Source organism: Carcharodon carcharias, chromosome 7, assembly GCF_017639515.1.
Source record: "Carcharodon carcharias isolate sCarCar2 chromosome 7, sCarCar2.pri, whole genome shotgun sequence".
NCBI lineage: Eukaryota > Metazoa > Chordata > Chondrichthyes > Lamniformes > Lamnidae > Carcharodon > Carcharodon carcharias.
In genome coordinates, this window is record NC_054473.1 from 130,789,143 (window position 1) to 130,807,024 (window position 17,882).

At 42.0% G+C, this 17,882-nt stretch overlaps 1 protein-coding gene across 1 annotated transcript in view; it reads right to left on the reverse strand.

The window, feature by feature from the left end:
* The window catches only part of ripor1 (RHO family interacting cell polarization regulator 1), a 353,552-nt gene extending 337,437 nt beyond the window's left edge, over positions 1 to 16,115 (reverse strand). Inside the window, exon 1 of the mRNA XM_041191363.1 lies at positions 15,930 to 16,115. The gene's annotated coding sequence lies outside the window, so the exon portion shown is untranslated. The remainder of the gene's footprint in view (positions 1 to 15,929) is intronic.
* Positions 16,116 to 17,882: the final 1,767 nt, after the last annotated feature.

The window sequence follows — 17,882 nt, forward strand, 5'->3', positions numbered from 1 at the left end:
CCAACAAAGTACATGACCTCACACTTCCTCACATTGTATTCCATCTGCCACTTCTTTGCCCATTCTCCTAACCTGTCCAAATCCTTCAGCAGCCTCCCTGCCGCCTCAATACTACCTGTCTCTCCACCTAGCTTTGTATCATCTGAAAACTTAGCTGGAATGCCCTCAGTTCCTTCATCTAGATCATTAATGTATAAAGTGAAAAGTTGTGGTCCCAACACTGACCCCTGCGGAACTCCACTAGTCACCGGCCGCCATCCTGAGAAGGACCCTCTTATCCCCACTCTCTGCCTCTTGCCAGACAACAATCTTCTAACCATGCTAGTACCTTGCCTCTAACACCATGGGCTCTTATCTTACTGAGCAGCCTCCTGTGCAGCACCTTGTCAAAGGCCTTCTGGAAATCCAAGTAGATAACATATAGTGGCTCTCCTTTGTCTAACCTGCTCACTAACTCCTCAAAGAATTCTAACAGATTTGTCAGGCATGACCTCCCCTTGATAAAACCATGCTGACTTTGCCCTATTTTACCATGCACTTCCAAGTATTCTGAAATCCCATCCTTAATAATGGACTCTAAAATCTTACCAACAACCGAGGTCAGGCTAATTGGCCTGTAATTTCGCGTCTTTTGCCTCACTTCCTTATTAAACAGGGGGAGTTACATTAGCGATTTTTCCAGTCCTCTGGGACCCTCCCTGACTCCAGTGATTCCTGAAAGATCACCACTAATTCCTCCACTATCTCTACAGCTATCTCCTTCAGAACTCTGGGGTGTAATCCATCTGGTCCAGGTGATTTATCCACCTTCAGACCTTTCAGTTTTCCTAGCGCCTTCTCCTTGGTAATGGCCACCTTACTCACCTCTGCCCCCCAACTCTCTTGAACTTTGGGGATGTTACTAGTGTCTTCCACTGTGAAGACTAACGCAAAGTACCTATTCAGTTCTTCCGCCATTAGTTTGTTCCCCACTACTACTTCTCCAGCGTCATTTTCCAGAGGCCTAGTGTCCACTTTTGCCTGTCTCTTACCTTTTATAGTTCTAAAAAAACTCTTGCAATCTTCTTTTATATTACTGGCTAGTTTACCCTCATATTTAATCTTCTCCCTCCTTATTTCTTTTTTAGTTGTCCTCTGTTGGTCTTTGTAGGCTTCCCAATCCCCTAGTATCCCACTGCTCTTCACCGCATTGTATGCTTTCTCTTTAGCTTTTATGCTGTCCCTGACTTCCCTTGTCAGTCATGGTTGCCTCATCCTCCCTTTAGTATGCTTCTTCTTCCTAGGGGATGAATTTTTGCTGTGTCTCCCAAATTACTCCAAGAAACTCCTGCCATTGCTGTTCCACTGTCTTTCTTGCTAGGCTCATCGCCCAGTCAATTCTGGCCAGCTCCTCCTTCATGCCTCTGTAGTTGCCTTTATTCAACTGTAATACCGTTATATCTGATTTCAGCTTTTTCCTCTCAAATTGCAGGGTGAATTCTATCGTATTATGGTCACTTTCTCCTAAGGGTTCCTTCACCTGAAGCTCCCTTGTCAAATCTGCCTCATTACACATCACTAAATCTAGAATTGCCTATTCCCTAGTGGGCTCCAACAAAAGCTTCTCCTAAAAGCCATCTCGTAGACATTCCACAAATTCCTTTTCTTGGGATCCACTACCAACCTGATTTTCCTAGTCTACCTGCAAATTGAAATCCCCCATGATCATGTAACCTTGCCTTTCTTACATGCCTTTTCCATCTCCTGGTGTATCTTCCACTTCCTGACTACTGTTCGGAGGCCTGTACATAACTCCCATTATGGTTTTTTTACCTTTGCGGTTCCTCACCTCTATCCACACAGATTCTACATCATCTGATCCTACATCATTTCTTGCTACTGATTTAATTTCATTTCTTACTAACAAAGCAACCCCACCCCCTCTGCCAACCTGCCTATCTTTTTGATAGGATGTACATCCTTGGATATTTAGCTCCGAGTCCTGATCCCCTTGCAGCCATGTCTCCGTGATGCCCACCACATCATACCTGCCAATTACAATCTGCGCTACAAGCTCATTTACCTTATTTTGTATACTGCGTGTATTCAGATACAACACCTCAGTCCTGTATTTCCCGTCCCCTTTCTCATTGTCATCCCTTTATCTGATGTGCTTGAAGTTAGATTCCTGGACCTTTCCAAACACTCTGTCCTATTTTATATTATGGGGACTTTAATAGCCTCTCCTGGGCTTGCCTTTCTTTTCAGTTTTTTCATAATTTTCCACAAAATTGAATCCCCCCCCCACACTAATCTGCTGCTTTGTTTCCCATCAGTCATACTTCTTGGAGTTTTACCCTTCCCTCCCCACCTACTTTCTGGTTTAAAGTCCTATTGACCACGCTATTTACCCTTTTCACTAGAACATTGGTCCCAGATCGGTTCAGGTGGAGACCATCCCAAAGGTACAGATCCCTCCTGTTCCAATACTGATGCCAGTGCCCCACGAAATGGAGCCCCTCTTTCCCGCACCACTCCTTTAGCCACGTGTTTACTTCCCTTATTCTCGCGTCCCTATGTCAATTTGCACGTGGCCCAGGTAGTAATCCGGAGATTATAACCCTTGAGGACCTGTTCTTTAATTTAGTTCCTAGCTCCTGATAATCCCCAAACAGGTCCTCTTTCCTAGTCTTACCTACGTTATTTGTCCCGACATGGACCACAACAACTGGATCCTCCCCCTCCTTCTCCAATATCCTTTCAAGCCGGTCAGAGATGTCCCTCACCCTGGCACCGGGCAGGCAACATACCATGCGGGACTCTCGATCCGGCTTACAAAGGATGCTATCAATTCCCCTAATTACAGAATCCCCTACAACTACCAGTTGTCTTTTTGCTCCCCCCTCTTGAATGGCCTCCTGTGCCACAGTTCCGTGGTCAGCTGGCTCATCCTCCCTACAGCCCTGTTCCTCATCCACACAGGGAGCAAGTACCTTGTACCTGTTGGACAAGGCCAAGAGCTGAGGCTCCTCTGTTCCTGAACACAGGATCCGTCTAACTGCCTCACTTGCAGTCACACCCTGCTGACCCTGACCGAACTTGAGGTACTTAATCTATTGGGTGTGACCACCTCCTGAAACAAAGCATCCAGGTAACTCTCCCCCTCCCAGATGTGCCACAGCGTCCAAAGCTCAGACTCCAGCTCATCAATTCTGAGCCGGCGTTCCTCCAGCAACCAACACGTGCTGCAGATGTGGTCACTGCAGCTCGCAATGGGATCTGCCAGCTCCCACACCATTCTGGTTCAAGAGCCACCCGAGTAACTCACCTTTTAACCAATTTTTTGCTTGGTTCTCCATTTTCTTTCCCCCATTGTCCCTGATACCTATGCTGAGATATGGCAAAAAAAAACTTATGAAATCAAGTTGCATTACTCTCTGATACTCTCCCTTGTTACTAGAATATTAATACTAGTTTTTTTTTAAAATGTAAAAAAAAGGTGAGGACTCTCAGGTAATTCTATGTGGCTTCACAATCTGTTATTTTTAGTCAAATAACATATCCAATTTTGAAGGTTCAACATGTTTTTTTGTAACTTCTTGAACAAAATTTACTTTCAGAGGAAGGAAGTCAATCAATAAAAACATATGGCAGGAATTACCTTCCTGTCTGGAAGATCCTGCAGATGCATACTGATTTGTTTGCAGACGATAAACAGTGTGGAAAAGTTCAATGAGATTTCCAGTAAACTAAAATATTTACTGCATCGCTGGAAAATTTGAAAACAAAAAGGGAAGGAAATAAGCATGTTTGCTTCCCAGTTAGTAGGTAGTAAGTTCAACTTGGTGGGCTGCCTGCCACTAACAGCCACTTGGTAATTACTGGGGGGTCATCAGCTCCTTTGTAGGTCATTGGATTTATTGCTACATGCAGTCCAAGCATTCTAGAAAAAGGGAGAAGATTCAAAAGAAGGAACAAACATTTGAAGAGGTGCCAAGTTGCATCAGTGGAATTGTGCCTCCTACAGGTCAAACAGTGCATCCTGGAGAGGGACCACCGCAGAGAGCCTCAGCGCAAACTGTTCTCGGACTACTTGCAAAACGTGACAAGCAGCACTGCATGAGACTGAAAAAGTATCACAAGGCACAATGAGGGGGAATACGAATGTGAATTAGATGTTGCTGTAATATTTGTATTAGATGCATGCTTAGAGGCATAAACCAGAGGACAACAGCTTTAGGAATGATTTAATTTTACTCATTTTTAACAAACATAGTGAAACTAAATTAGGGTTCATCAGCCAGCATTTTTCACAGCATATTGAATGAATATGAATATTTCATGGCTAGTACAGGAACACCATATTCACTGCATTTTCCAGCTGACAGCAGAAGAAAAAAAAGTGAACATTATTACAGCAGATAACTACAGCGGAAAAGCTCGTCACTGACCCTGAATAAAGTCTCCCCTGAAAGAGCTAGTGATCTGTAGCCAGAATATTGCCACTCAATATGCAGTGGATTGTTTAAGGGGATTCCCAGCATGAAGTTGTACTGAAATCATAAAGCTGTCCAGGTAGCCAATCATATTAAAGAATTCACAAAGAAACTAACCAGCAAAATGAAAACCATGAATAATCAAATCACTTAAAAAAATATTTTACATAAAGCCAATGAAGATTGGGACATGAACATGGAGTGAAGGTAGAAGCTGGAATATGAAAGGAAAACATTTAAACTAGTGATTGATCATAATGGAGACATTTCACACTTCACAAATATAAAATTATTTTAGGCCTGTCGCTTCACATTAGTTATTACTCAGGTTGCCAATGAAGATCCAGTTATACCAGACTGAAGGAGGAGTAACTTTTAATGGAATTCTAACAGCGATGTGAAAGCAGAAAAGTGGAAGTTCTTGTTAAAATCAACTGATTTTACCAATTGCTGGCTTCGGGGAGAGGAGCAAAGCAGAGCACAGCCTGTGACGGAGCAGTGAATGACTGACTGCAACTTCAGGATATCCACATTAATCTGCCCATGCACTAAATCCTTAAAAACAGAAAATGCTCGAGAAATTCTGTGGAGATCCTTAAATCCTTAAATTGCGGTCAGTTTGAGGAGTAATGACGGAGAACACCGACATAACAGTTCCCCCAACAAAATCCAGGTTAATATTCGAGACTTTTTTTTTTAAAAATGGATTTACACTGCTCAAAGCCTCAGGGAGTTCCCAAAATGCTTTACAGCCAATTAATTTTTTTTTTAAATGCAACCATTGGTTTAAACAAGGGGAATGTAAGCAGCATAACCAACATTCCCTCTAATTTCTTTTGGAATGCGTGGTAATTTATTAAATTATGTGGGCTCTAAATTTTTTTGCACAGCCACACCCATATGGAAACTTAATGGGGCCAATTTGAACACAGCCTGTGCAGGGACCTGTGGGTTGCTGCACAGCCATGCAGCTTAGAAGAAACACTGAACATAACTGAGCACATGAGAATCAAGATATCTGGTCTCCAAGAGATAAATTACAAGATGAGATTAAACAATCTAGGGCTGTATTCCCTGGATTTAGAAGGTAAAATGGTGACTTGATCAAAGTTTAAGATATTAAGAATAGATAGGGAGAAACTATTTTCATTTGTTGGGGGGTTTATTGGGAGCACAGTTTAAAAATTAGACTCACACCTTCCAGCAGTGAAATTAGGAAATACTCCATGTTAAGGGCACACTTCTGCAAATGACAATTGATGCGAGATCAATTTTTAATTTTAAATCTGATATTAATGGATTTTGGAAAATTCATAGGAAAAGCCAAAAGAGGTGCCATTTAATAGATTTTTGTTATGTAAAGGTATTAAAGGGATATGGAGCAAAGGCAAATAGGGTTGAGTTACAGATCAGCCATGATCTCTTTGAATGGCAGGATAGGCTGGAGGGGCTAAATGGCCTTCCCCTACTCCTATATTATTATGTTTCTAGGTTAATGGTTTGGACGATTGATGAGTTAGAATGAAACAAATTTTCACCATACTGAATGCCACAAGTATATCATTTGAACATACGAACAAGGATCAGGAGTAGGCCATTCGGCCCCTAGAGCCTGCTCCGCCATTCAGTATCATAGCTAATCTGATAGTACCCTCAAATTTGTATTCCGCCTACCCCCAATAACCTATTACCTCCTTGTTTATCAAGAATCTATCCACCTCTGCATTTAAAATATGCAAACGCTCTGCTTCCACCACCTTTTCAGGAAGTGAGTCCCAAAGACTCACGACCCACAAAAGAATTTCATCTCATCTCGATTTTAAATAGGTGACCCCTTATTTTTAAACAGTGACCCCTAGTTCCAGATTGTTCCACAAAAGGAAACATGAAGAAACATCCTCTCCACATCCACCCTGTCAAGACCCCTCAGGATCTTATATGTTTCAATCAAGTTACCTCTTACTCTTCTAAACTCCAGTGGATACAAGCCTAGCCTGACTAACTTTTTCTCATAAGACAACCTGCCCTTTCCCAGGTATTAGTCTGGTAAACTTTCTCTGGACTACTTCCAACGCATTTACATCCTTCCTTAAATAAGGTGACCAATACTTTACACAGTATGACAAATGTAGTCTCACTAGTGCCCTGTACAACTGAAACACAGCCTCCCTACTTTTGTATTCAATTCCTCTTGCAATAAATGATAACATTCTATTAGCTTTCCTAATTACTTGCTGTACCTGCATTCTAGCCTTTTGCAATTCATGCACCAAGACACCCAGATCTCTCTGCATCTCAGAGCTCTGCAATCTCTCACCATTTAGATAATATGCTTCCTTTTTATTTTTCCTGCCAAAATGGACAATTTCACATCTTCCCACATTATTCCCTATCTACCAGATTTTTGCCCACTCACTTAACCCACTAGACATCCATCGCTTCCCCTTCATCCACAGCACATGTTATATGCTCAAAGAACTCCAATAAGTTAGTTAAACATGATTTCCCTTTCACAAAACCATGCTGGTCCTGCCTGATTACCTTCAGCTTATTCAAATGCCCTGCTATAACTTCTTTAATAATACCTACTAATATTTTCCTTATGACAATAAGCTAACAGACCTGTAGTTTCCCAACTTTCTCTGTCTCCCTCCTTTTTTGAATAGTGAAGTTACATTTGCTATCTTTCAATCTAATAGGACCTTCCCCCAATCTAGGGAGATTTGGAAAATTAAAACCAATGCATCAACTATCTCAATAGCCACTTATTTTAAGACCCGAGGGTGAAGTCGACTTGGGCACTTATCAGCCCGCAGCTCCAACAATTTACTCAGTACCAATTCTCTGATGATTGTAATTTTCCTGAGTTCCTCCTTAAAATTTCATTAATATCACAAGTTGCTTAACTTTCACAAATCTAAGAACAGATGCAGAATTTCAGCCAAGCATTTGGGGCCTAGAGTGCATCAAATTGAAAGTCCAAATTGAGATAAATTGGGCAATTAAAGGATTTTTCCATTAATACAATTTCCCCCCAATTGCCTCTTTATAAACAACATGACAGAGGTAGAAAGACTCCAATAAAAACTCAAAAAGGTGTATTTGGAGCAGAGGCCTACGATTTGTCCCAACATCCAAAATGCATTTTGACCTTGCCAATCACTTACTCAATGACACATCTGATTGTCATTTGGCTTTTGTTTTACAGTTCTTTGGCTTCAGTGGTTGGATTTCTCACGAGTGTCATCAGCCGAGCGTGAAGGGTACATTCTTTGTCCCGAACAGCCACCCTTTTCAGTCTGCTTGCAAGTTCAAAGAAGTCAGGCAGCTTGAGGTTTGGCTGCAGGATGAACGCATCATGGCAGCTCACTGGGAATCTGACACACACCTGAAGAAGCCTTTTCTTGTGGTAGCAGACCAACCAAAACTTGATGCAGTAGAATGCCTTGCGATTTCCAGATATTCCTGGTTGATTTGAGGTGTGCAGGGTTGCCATCGATGTAGTCAATAACACCTTGAACAAGTGAAAAGCCAAGAATGAAAACCCAAGAGTCTGTTCATTGTGATGAGCGTCATCACAGACAAAGTTAACAATTGAGGGCGCTGGTGAACAATCTGTCAGTGGCCTGCCCTATGCATTTGTGTGCATCCGACTGGGAGATCCTGGATATGTCAGCTGCAGTGTGCAGGAAGGACTCAAAGGCAAAAGAGTTGGGTGTGGTGGTTACTTTCACAGTCACTGGCCACCAGGTCCAACAGACAGCAGGTCTTCACCCAGGAGGCGGCAGATGTCTGTCATTGCCTGATACAGCAACCACAGCCTCTGGAAGCATTCTTTTCTGAGAGGTCAAGTAAGCTAAGTCTCTGCCTGTTCAAATGGTTATGCATGTAGTGCCTCCTGAGAGTTCAACTTCTTTGCTGACCTCCTGCAGGTCTCTCCACAGCAGATTACTGCTGCTGATCATCATTTTGTTCCTTTTTCAGGGTCCAATCTAAAGCAACCACAATGCCACCCATCCTGATCTTGAGCCTTATTAAAGCCAAACTGCAGAAATTAGCCTTTAACTATAAGAAATTTCAACAAATCTTTTATCAATGGGAGATAAAAAAAAGCAGCTGTCATCCTTGAATATATTTATTAACTGTCTGATTTATAATGAGCCCCATGAATTCCCATTCTCTTCGCACCTTGGTTTCAATGGCAGCAATTTTCAGCAATCCTGGGAAACTCAAGGACATGCCGTTAAATTTAAATGCCTATGGAAATATCACTGAATATATAAATTACCTGAATTGCAAATCCCCAACCCCAACTCCGGAGAGAGTGATGCACGCGTAGCTAAGCTCACCAGAGTTAAACACAGAAGTTAGCACATTGGAACAAGCTTCTGAACATTTTCAATGACTAACTCCCCCTACCTGAACCCAAACTGACACATTCTCCTGATTGTTATGATTCCAGCCAATACGTCTCTTTCTACATTCATGCCTTTTCAGATTTAGCCACAGCTGGGAAATTTTTGTGACAGAAATCAGTTATAAGCCAAAGTCTGGCATTCACCAAACAGCAAGAAGGCAGTATAGTGTGTCATCACTGAGTACTTTTTCCTTGTGTGCCCTCCTTTCAGACATTTTCAGAGCAATGCGGAGGGGGGCCTGGTAACAACATACCTCTGTAACTCTTTTGAGTACAAACCCGTTTCCATCTGTTTCAGATGAAGTTACATTGTTTCATAGTTTGCCATTGTGAGATTTGAACTCTTGATACTCTTTTGAGTAAACCTGTTTCCATCTGTTTCAGATGAAGTTACATTGTTTCATAGTTTGCCATTGTGAGATTTGAACTCTTGATTTTGGGGTTATAAACCCAGTACCATAACCACTTGGCTATTTAGGCCAAGCTAACATACCTCTGTATCCTTATCAGCATGGTCAGGAGATTAATGGGATGACAAATCAGCACCTGAGGGTCTCATGCAATTCATCAGGTGACACAAGAAGGGAGGTAGTGTACACATATGTTTCACTCACACAGTAGCAATGTTAACATTTTCCAAATTAATACCTGCAGACTGATCAATGGCAGGTCTGTTTTAGCTATCTAGTTGTAAAATTCTTTTGAAAATTCATATTAATAGGCCATTTTGCAAGTAAACAGCCAGTATTCTATCTGAGACCATATCTAAATGTTGTAGTGGTTTTACCTTCAACCTGCAACAAGATTTTTTTAGCTTCTTTGTTTTCCCATCTTTTATATTTAAGACCTTCCAGTGTTACCGAACATTCACAGGCCAAGAGAGATGAGTGCCTTTTGCCTTTCATTTTGTAACTAGGTGAGGGAGTGGGCTATGTTTTAATCCCTAACCATCTGACAAACAAGACACAGAAGGGGTGGAAATTTGGTTGTGTCTGCTCTGGTTCCAAGTGTGAAGGTGGTGATGCAGGCGCAATATGTGCTCAAACTGGGAAGCTTGAGGCCAGCCCAGAACTGGGCCTTGGGCCTTCATTTATATGAACTGAGTGAAGTGCAGACACCATCTCCCAACTCAACTTATTTGAATATGGTGAATATTGGGCTACTGACCTCAGCCACAGCAGTCTGAAGAGGCAGTGGGGGACAGGCTGACTGGGTTACCATGGAGTCAGGGAGAGCACTCTGCTTCTCCTAATTTCACAGCAACATTTCTAATAAAAAGCATTCCGATTGGTAGTGGCAGCTGCTTTGCCTAAAGTAGCCAGTGAAGGATCCTAAGCAGAGCAGGCCCAGCTCCTGCTTTACTCCTCGGAAACTAATTCCAACACAGGACCTAAAGAGGTGATAGGCTCTCGTTAAGATATACAAAGTTCCTAAAGCCTGTTTTCAGTGACCACCTGGGATGATCACCTGTGAATTCTGTGGCAAGTACAGCTCACTTCCCAATTCTCCAATGCCTGCTCACTATCTGCAAGGCACAAGTCAGAAGTGTGATGGAATACTCTCCATTTGACTGAATGAGTGTAGCTCCAACAATACTCAAGAAACTCAACACCCACCAGGAAAAGCAGCCAGCTTGAGCGGCACCCCACCCATCATTCACTCCTGTCACCACTGATGCACAGTGGCAGCAGTGTGTAACATATATAAGATCCACTGTAGCTACTCTCCAAAACTCCTTCGGCACCACCTTCCAAACCTCTACCACCTGGAACAACAAGGGCAGCCAACACACGGAAACACAACCACCTGCAAATTCTCCTCCAAGCCATACACCATCCTGACTTGGAACTAAATCGCCATTCCTTCATTGTCATTGGGTCAACAGCACTCTGGGTGTTATCTACAACAGATGGACTGCAGTGTTCATCATCAAGTTCTCAAGGGCAATTAGGGATGGCAACAAATGCTGACCTTTCAGCAATACTCACATCTCATGAAAGAATTTTTTTTTTTTGAAAATGGGCCTGATCAATTTAGCAGTGACCTGACTGCATGATTGGCCCTGGGATGTTCTGCTGCTAAACTTTTCACTATTTTTCTCTAAAAAAAAACTTTGCAATGTTAGCCACTCATTAGCCCAGAGAATCCTACTTTTGTTATAGAATTCTCCTTTAACTCTTGTTTGGTCCCAAGGATGATTTTCTGTAATCCAACATCAATTCTGTACATTCCTCGTAAAACACTCAGGGCCTTACAAAATAACTACCAGGTCTGGACGATTCCATCCACCCCAATAATCTGCTGAGAAAATGTTGGTGGTTCTGCATAATAATTGTCATTTAATGATTTTAATTTTGAAAAATGACATGTCTACACTAATAGTTATACCCTTACAAGAGCCATTATCATTACTGAGCCTAAAGCAATGTTTTTGAAAGGTAAGCTCCATTGGGGAAGATTTCCTTCCTGTTTTATATGTCATAAAATCACAACAGTCATTATTTAAAATGTTATTTATGATTGCACTGCACAATGCAGGAAATCTCAATGTGGTATAGAATGTCCGTTGTCTCTTTCTTGCATTTCCAATGCTATATACTCCCTCAGCTACAAATAGTGTATGCATAATTTGTTCTAAAGCATTGCCTGCCATCACTGAAGCCAGTCTGTGGCAGCATTTCAGGAGAGCTGTCCTTCTGATTCCCTCTCATTTCCTTCCTAGGGAAGCATCTGGCCTTACTCAGTGCATCCTCACGTAAACACAGCTGAGACCCCAGTAATACAACATCTCAGGAATAGGTCATACCACTCTAAATGGCCATGTGTTGTTCTGCCAACACAATGTGCCACCCTGCCATTTTCAAAAGAAGAGATTTTAAAGTTTAAAGAGTATATTATTTAATTTGTACATTTTATGCGTTCCGCAAGATGAAATGTTGAGGAGCAGAACACTTTGTATTTCAGTTCCTGGATATTTGATCGCTCCCAAAAATGGGTGCACAGGAGGGTGTCGCACACTGCACCATGCCTGTTCATGTGGTCCCAGGGGCCATGTTAAACTCATGCAGGGAATTCCATTGGTTCAGGGCCGCAGCCAGCTCTGCCTGCATTATTCATTGACTATGTGCCTGTTTGGGGTGGGGAGAGGGTGAGGCGGCATCTCTGAAGTGACTCATGACAGCCAACATCTCGTCATGGTTGCAGGCAAAGGGAGACTTCAGAAAATGAAGAAAATGGCTAGAAGTGGTTTAAGCAGGGCACCTGATGCCTCATTTGATGCTCTGTCAGGCAGTGAACAGAAGGAAGGATAAAGATCGTGTTTTCCCATTCGGGAGAAAGCACGCTGCCTCTGATGCCAGTGGAGAGAGGCCACTGAGGAAGTCAATGCCAGCTTAGCTCCCAGGACATGGCTGCAATGCAGAAAGAAGTTCAATGACCTCACCAGAATTGTCGAAGAAAGAATACTGGTCTTTCACTTTTTCAGGCTTGCATCACCTCCAGCCTCACCAATGTTCCCTCTAATTTTTTTTTTGGATGTGGCCTGTTCATTTCAATGCACGGTACTTTAAAAACTGTGTGTGTGACAGCAGACATGCTTTATCTTCAAAAGCAAAACTTGCTAGTGGCCTGTGGGGTACCCTGCAGGTAGTTGTGTATCTGCACTTGCATGTACCTTAGAGGGACCATTGAGCTTCACTACTCAAGATACTTCCTGTCCTGCTTGCCTTCACTCTCTTACAGGGGCTGGCAATGCTGGAGGAGACATTGCTCAGTGTTCCTTCACACCTCATGTTTTTCTGTTCTTCTTCCTTTTAATTCACCCTACATACTCTGCATAACAAACTACAGCTGCTTTCAACAGCCACTTCTTCCCCGCTCTACCATTACACCAAAAGCTAACCCATATACATCTCTGACTTCAAGTGCTGGGTAGGCGGAGCTATCTCAGCCACTTAAGAAGAGGACAGTTTTCATGAAGATGGGCCCCTACTTGATCTGATCCTAGAATGTGCCTGTTAGGAGACTTGTACCACACAAAGTTTTGAGACTAGGCTAGAGGAGGGGTCTTCACATGGAGACTCATTCGTCACAACTGTGCTCAAGTTAGGGCAGGAAGACAGAATGTCACAAGGGCCTGCTTGCTGCCGAATGTGACCACATACTAACTCTGCTGCAAAGAGTGCAGCCTTTGAGGGTCAAACACGATGAAGACTCAGAGGCATATAAAAAATTCTAGGTGCACTGGGCAGATTGTCAGCGATCTTGTGCACAATGGTTCAGGACATGGAAGAGTCCAACTGCAATTTGTGTCAAGGCTTCACACACAGCATGGAGACCTTTCTGCCTAAGATGGACTAATTGGTCAGCTCTTTGAACATGACTGCAGCACCTCCCATGGTAGAGCCGCTGCTGAGACTGGTGCTGTGGAAGCTCAGACAGTTACCACCTTGGCTCTGGGGACCAATATTGGTAGGGCTTAAACAGCTTTACATCACTCTTACGATGGATTCTCTTGCAGAGTCAGCAGCACAAACCCAGGCCCATGAAGATTTGTTTTCTTCATTATTATTCAATGATGGGATGTGGCATCACTGGAAGGACAGCATTTATTACCCTTGAGAAGCCAGTGGTGAGCCACCTAACTGGTCTTCTTATTTCAAATGTTGCAGTTAAGAGTCAACCACATTGCATATAGGCTATACTGAGTAAAGACGACAGATTTCCTTCCCTAAGCTAACATTAGAGAAGTAGATAGAGTTTTACGACAATCCAATGGTTACATGGTCATCATTACACAGTATCACATAGGATATACAGCACAGAGACAGGCCATTCGGCCCAACCAGTCCATTCCAATGTTTATGTTTCACTCAAGCCTCACCCCATCATTTCTCATCTAGATATACAATCATAACAGCCTATTCCCTCTCCCTCAAATGCTTCCATATTTAGTTAATTAACTGAATTTAAATTTCCAGCAACCATGGTGGGATCTGAGCTCATGTCTTTAGCTCATTTGACCAGGTCTCTAGATTACTATTCAGTAATTTAATCACTAAGCTACTTTTCCCATCTGGCCCAAGGAGGCTCCAGAGAAGAAAGTTGCACTTTCTGTCCTATCTCACATATTCTGTATTTTGGAAGAGAACTGAAGACATTAGAGTCATCTCGTACCTTTCAGTGTCATCACTATGCAAGTTCCAGTACCGTAAATAAACACATTCTACCTCCATTTCTAACTTCCATGTCATGTGATTATCTTGCTATATACATCACAAACAAACCACTTGATGGAACTCGTATCCCTATAAATTATACACAGAAATTTGATACCTATTGGCACCCCAGCCATCCCAAGCAGCACCTTCCAAACACACAACCACTACCATCTAGCAGGACAAGGGAAGCAGACACATGGGAACATCACCACCTGTAAGTTCCTTTCCAAGCCACTCACCATCCTAACTTGGAAATATATTGCTGTTCCTTCACTGTCGCTGGGTAAAAATCCTGGAACTTCCTCCTTAACAGCACTGTGGGTGTACCTGCACCATATGGACTGCAGCAATTCAAGGCAGCAACTCACCACCGTCTCAAGGGTAATTAGGGATGGGCAACAAATGTTGGCCTAGCCAGTGACATCAACATCCCATGGATGAATAAAAAAAAATTCCCAGGATTTCTCTTCTCACCTCAGACCATCTCAACATGATGGCAACACTCTCATACAAACTGTTGTCCCATCCATATGTTGTGTCGTTTTTGAAAACAGGATAACTTTTTCCAAACAGCTACTTTTTCAACTGGTTTGCAAACTTGCAAAAACAAAAATTGTACACTTTACCTCTTGGGGAGGAAAAGGCAATGTCAGACTTCAAAAGAGTATTTCTTCCTGAAGGATTTGAAAGTACTGATTGAAATCACAACCTATCCTCAGGTGACTAGTACAGGGTCCACATTCAATTTACACCAATTGCAGAATATTGTGAACTTGCTAATAATTTGAAAAAACATACTTGATATTCAAAAGGAGGGAAAAAAAATATTTCCTGTATTACAAAACAAAGACTCATTAGAGGACTGGGAATTTCTCTGGCTACTCAAAGGGAATATTCTTTAACATATGGTCAGATGAAAAGGTAAATAAAGGTCACTGCAAAGAAAACAGTTTGGAAATAGAGAAAAAGATAGAAACTGCAGGCTGCTTTTGATACATCTCATAATAACAAGGTTTATTGAAAGCAAATGTTTTTTTTAAAAGGAAATCTTCTGTAGAATGGCGGATGTTAATATATTTTATTGGCAGCTCTTAAACTATCATGAGGGTAAAATAACAATATTCTGCATGGGAGCTTGAGACTTCGCTGATAAAACCTTTTTGAAAGCCTCCTCATCCCCATAGCAACCAAACTTTCCAGTTCAAGGCAGAACACCATTTCTCGACGGCCTGAATCCCAAGAAGCAAAATGTCAAGGGATCAGAAAAGTTCAAAAAGGTTAACATTTGCTTACAAAAACAGAACAAAGAATACCCCAAGTATAATACAAATTACGTTTTGACTTAAAAATCTGTACATATTCTAATCATTTTAACTACTTTTATTTTTGGAGGGGGAACCTCTTAATGTCCAAATAAAGATTGCACTTAACTACAAATTAGACATGAAGAAGCGCTTCACTGCACCGCGGAACTTCGAACCAAACTTTGTATAAACCCCGAAGACGTTTCCTTCAAGGAGTGCAACTTTAGAAACAAATAGGACGTGATGTGCTCAAGATATGTTTCTTTTTTTCAGAACTAAAAGGCTGCGTCTCCTAATCACAGCGAACCGGTTTATTGCCTAATGTTATTCCATTAAAATCAGTGAGTTATTGCTCTGTAAACTGCAATTACACAGTATGCTCCAACTCTCATCCACAGTATGGTTAGTTTCATACAGAGCTCACCGGCAACCGTCTGTCTAAACTCACAACCTGCAAACTTCGACGGCATTTCCCAAAACAAATAAGTCACAATTATTTTCATAAGTAGCCTACCTTCCACTTCCACACCGAGCAAGGGGGTGGAGCGGCCTGCAGACAGCTAGCTCACTGGAGGCAGCACTCTCTTCGACTTTCACTTAGTAAAGAGAAAAGTATAAAATGGGCGTTTTCCGAAGAATCCAACCTCAGTTGTCAAAGTGAGCGCCCAGCTGCCGAGAGTCTGTAGAGAATGACTGGACATTTGTGCCCGGCAAACCTCTTCAACTCCGACGCTGCTCTCAAGCCCCACCTCCTTATTCCTGTTCGGAATAACGAATTCAAAGTAAACATCTAAACGCACGTTTTTTTTAAAAATTCATTAATGGGCTAGGCCCAGCATTTATTGCCCATGTTCAGAGGGCTTTTAAGAGTCAACCACATTGCTGTGGGTCTGGAGTCACATGTAGGCCAGACCAGGTAAGGACAGCAGATTTCCTTCCCTGAAGGACATTCAAACCTAAAGTTCCTCTCCACCCACTCACCATCCTAACTCGGAAATATATTGCTGTTCCTTCACTGTCGGGTAAAAATCCTGGAACTCCCTCCCTAACAGCACTGTGGGTGTACCTGCACCATATGGACTGCAGCAATTCAAGGCAGCAACTCACCACCATTCTCAAGGGTAATTAGGGATGGACAACAAATGTTGGCCTAGCCAGTGATGCCAACATCCCATGAATGAATAAAAAAAATTCTCAGGATTTCTCTTCTCACCTCAGACCATCTCAACATGACAACACTCTCATATAAGCTGTTGTCCCATCCATATGCTCTGGAAACAGATGGGTTTTCACAACAATCAACAAGGGTTTCATGGTCATCATTAGTCTTTTAATTACAGATTTTTATTGAATTCATATTCCTCCTTCTGTCAAAGCAGGATTCAAACCCAGGTCCCCAGAGCATTACACTGGATCTCTGGATTTTCGACAATACCACTGCCTCCCCTAAAATGACAGTCTAACACCTTCTGTGTTATTTATTACCATATTCAAGAAGGGAAAGAAGGATAGATGAGGTAACCATCTGGTCTAAAATATGTTGTGAGCAAATTTTTAAGAGTACAAAATTCCACGTTAAATTTGTAAGCAGTTAGGAGAAATTAATGGGTTACTAGAGGACCACCAGTTTGGATATGTTAAAGGCGAGGTTCAAGGAGAAGACCCTTCATCGCCCTCCCAGGACAACCAGAGATGAGCTATAAATATAGAATCGATACCATCCTCCAGCTCCTGCCAGTAAGTTAAAAAAAACGGACAAATGTAACAGTTATTTTGAGGAAGGACTTACTGTACAAATAAAGGGAATACAATCGATATAGTGTATACATTTTTAGAAGGCATTGGATAAGTGTGTCACAGAAAGCTTGCTACTAAAATTCAGGTGTATAGCAAAAGAAAAATGTAGTAACTTGGATATTAGGATAATGGCAGGAAACAAAAAGCTCGAGTAAATGAGTCGAGTTTGTTGTCAGATTAGAGAAGAGTTGAAAGCAATGTATCTCAGTGGGCAGGGCTGTTTTGGCAATCAGCAAAGAGGAATAGATTCCAGGAGAACATAGGTTAATGGGATGACAGATTGCAGTTGTGATTTAGAAAAAGAACTTACATTTGTATGGTGTTTTCACAACAACCCGAGTCCCTAAGCACTTTGGAGCCATTTGTAATGTATGAAACAGAGCATCCAATTGCACACAGCAAACTCCCACAAACAGCAAATCTTTTTTTGTGATGTTGATTCAAGGGAAAAATATTGGCCAGGACATCAGGAATAATTTCCCAGCTTTTCTTCACAATAATGCCATGGGATCTTTCATATCCACTCAAGCAGGTAGATGGAGTATTGGTTTAATATCTTATCCAAGACAACAGATCCAGCAGAGCAACACACCTTCAATACTACACTAGAGTGTCAGCCTTGATTTTTGTATCAAAGTCCAGAACAGGACTTGAACCAGGAACCCTATGA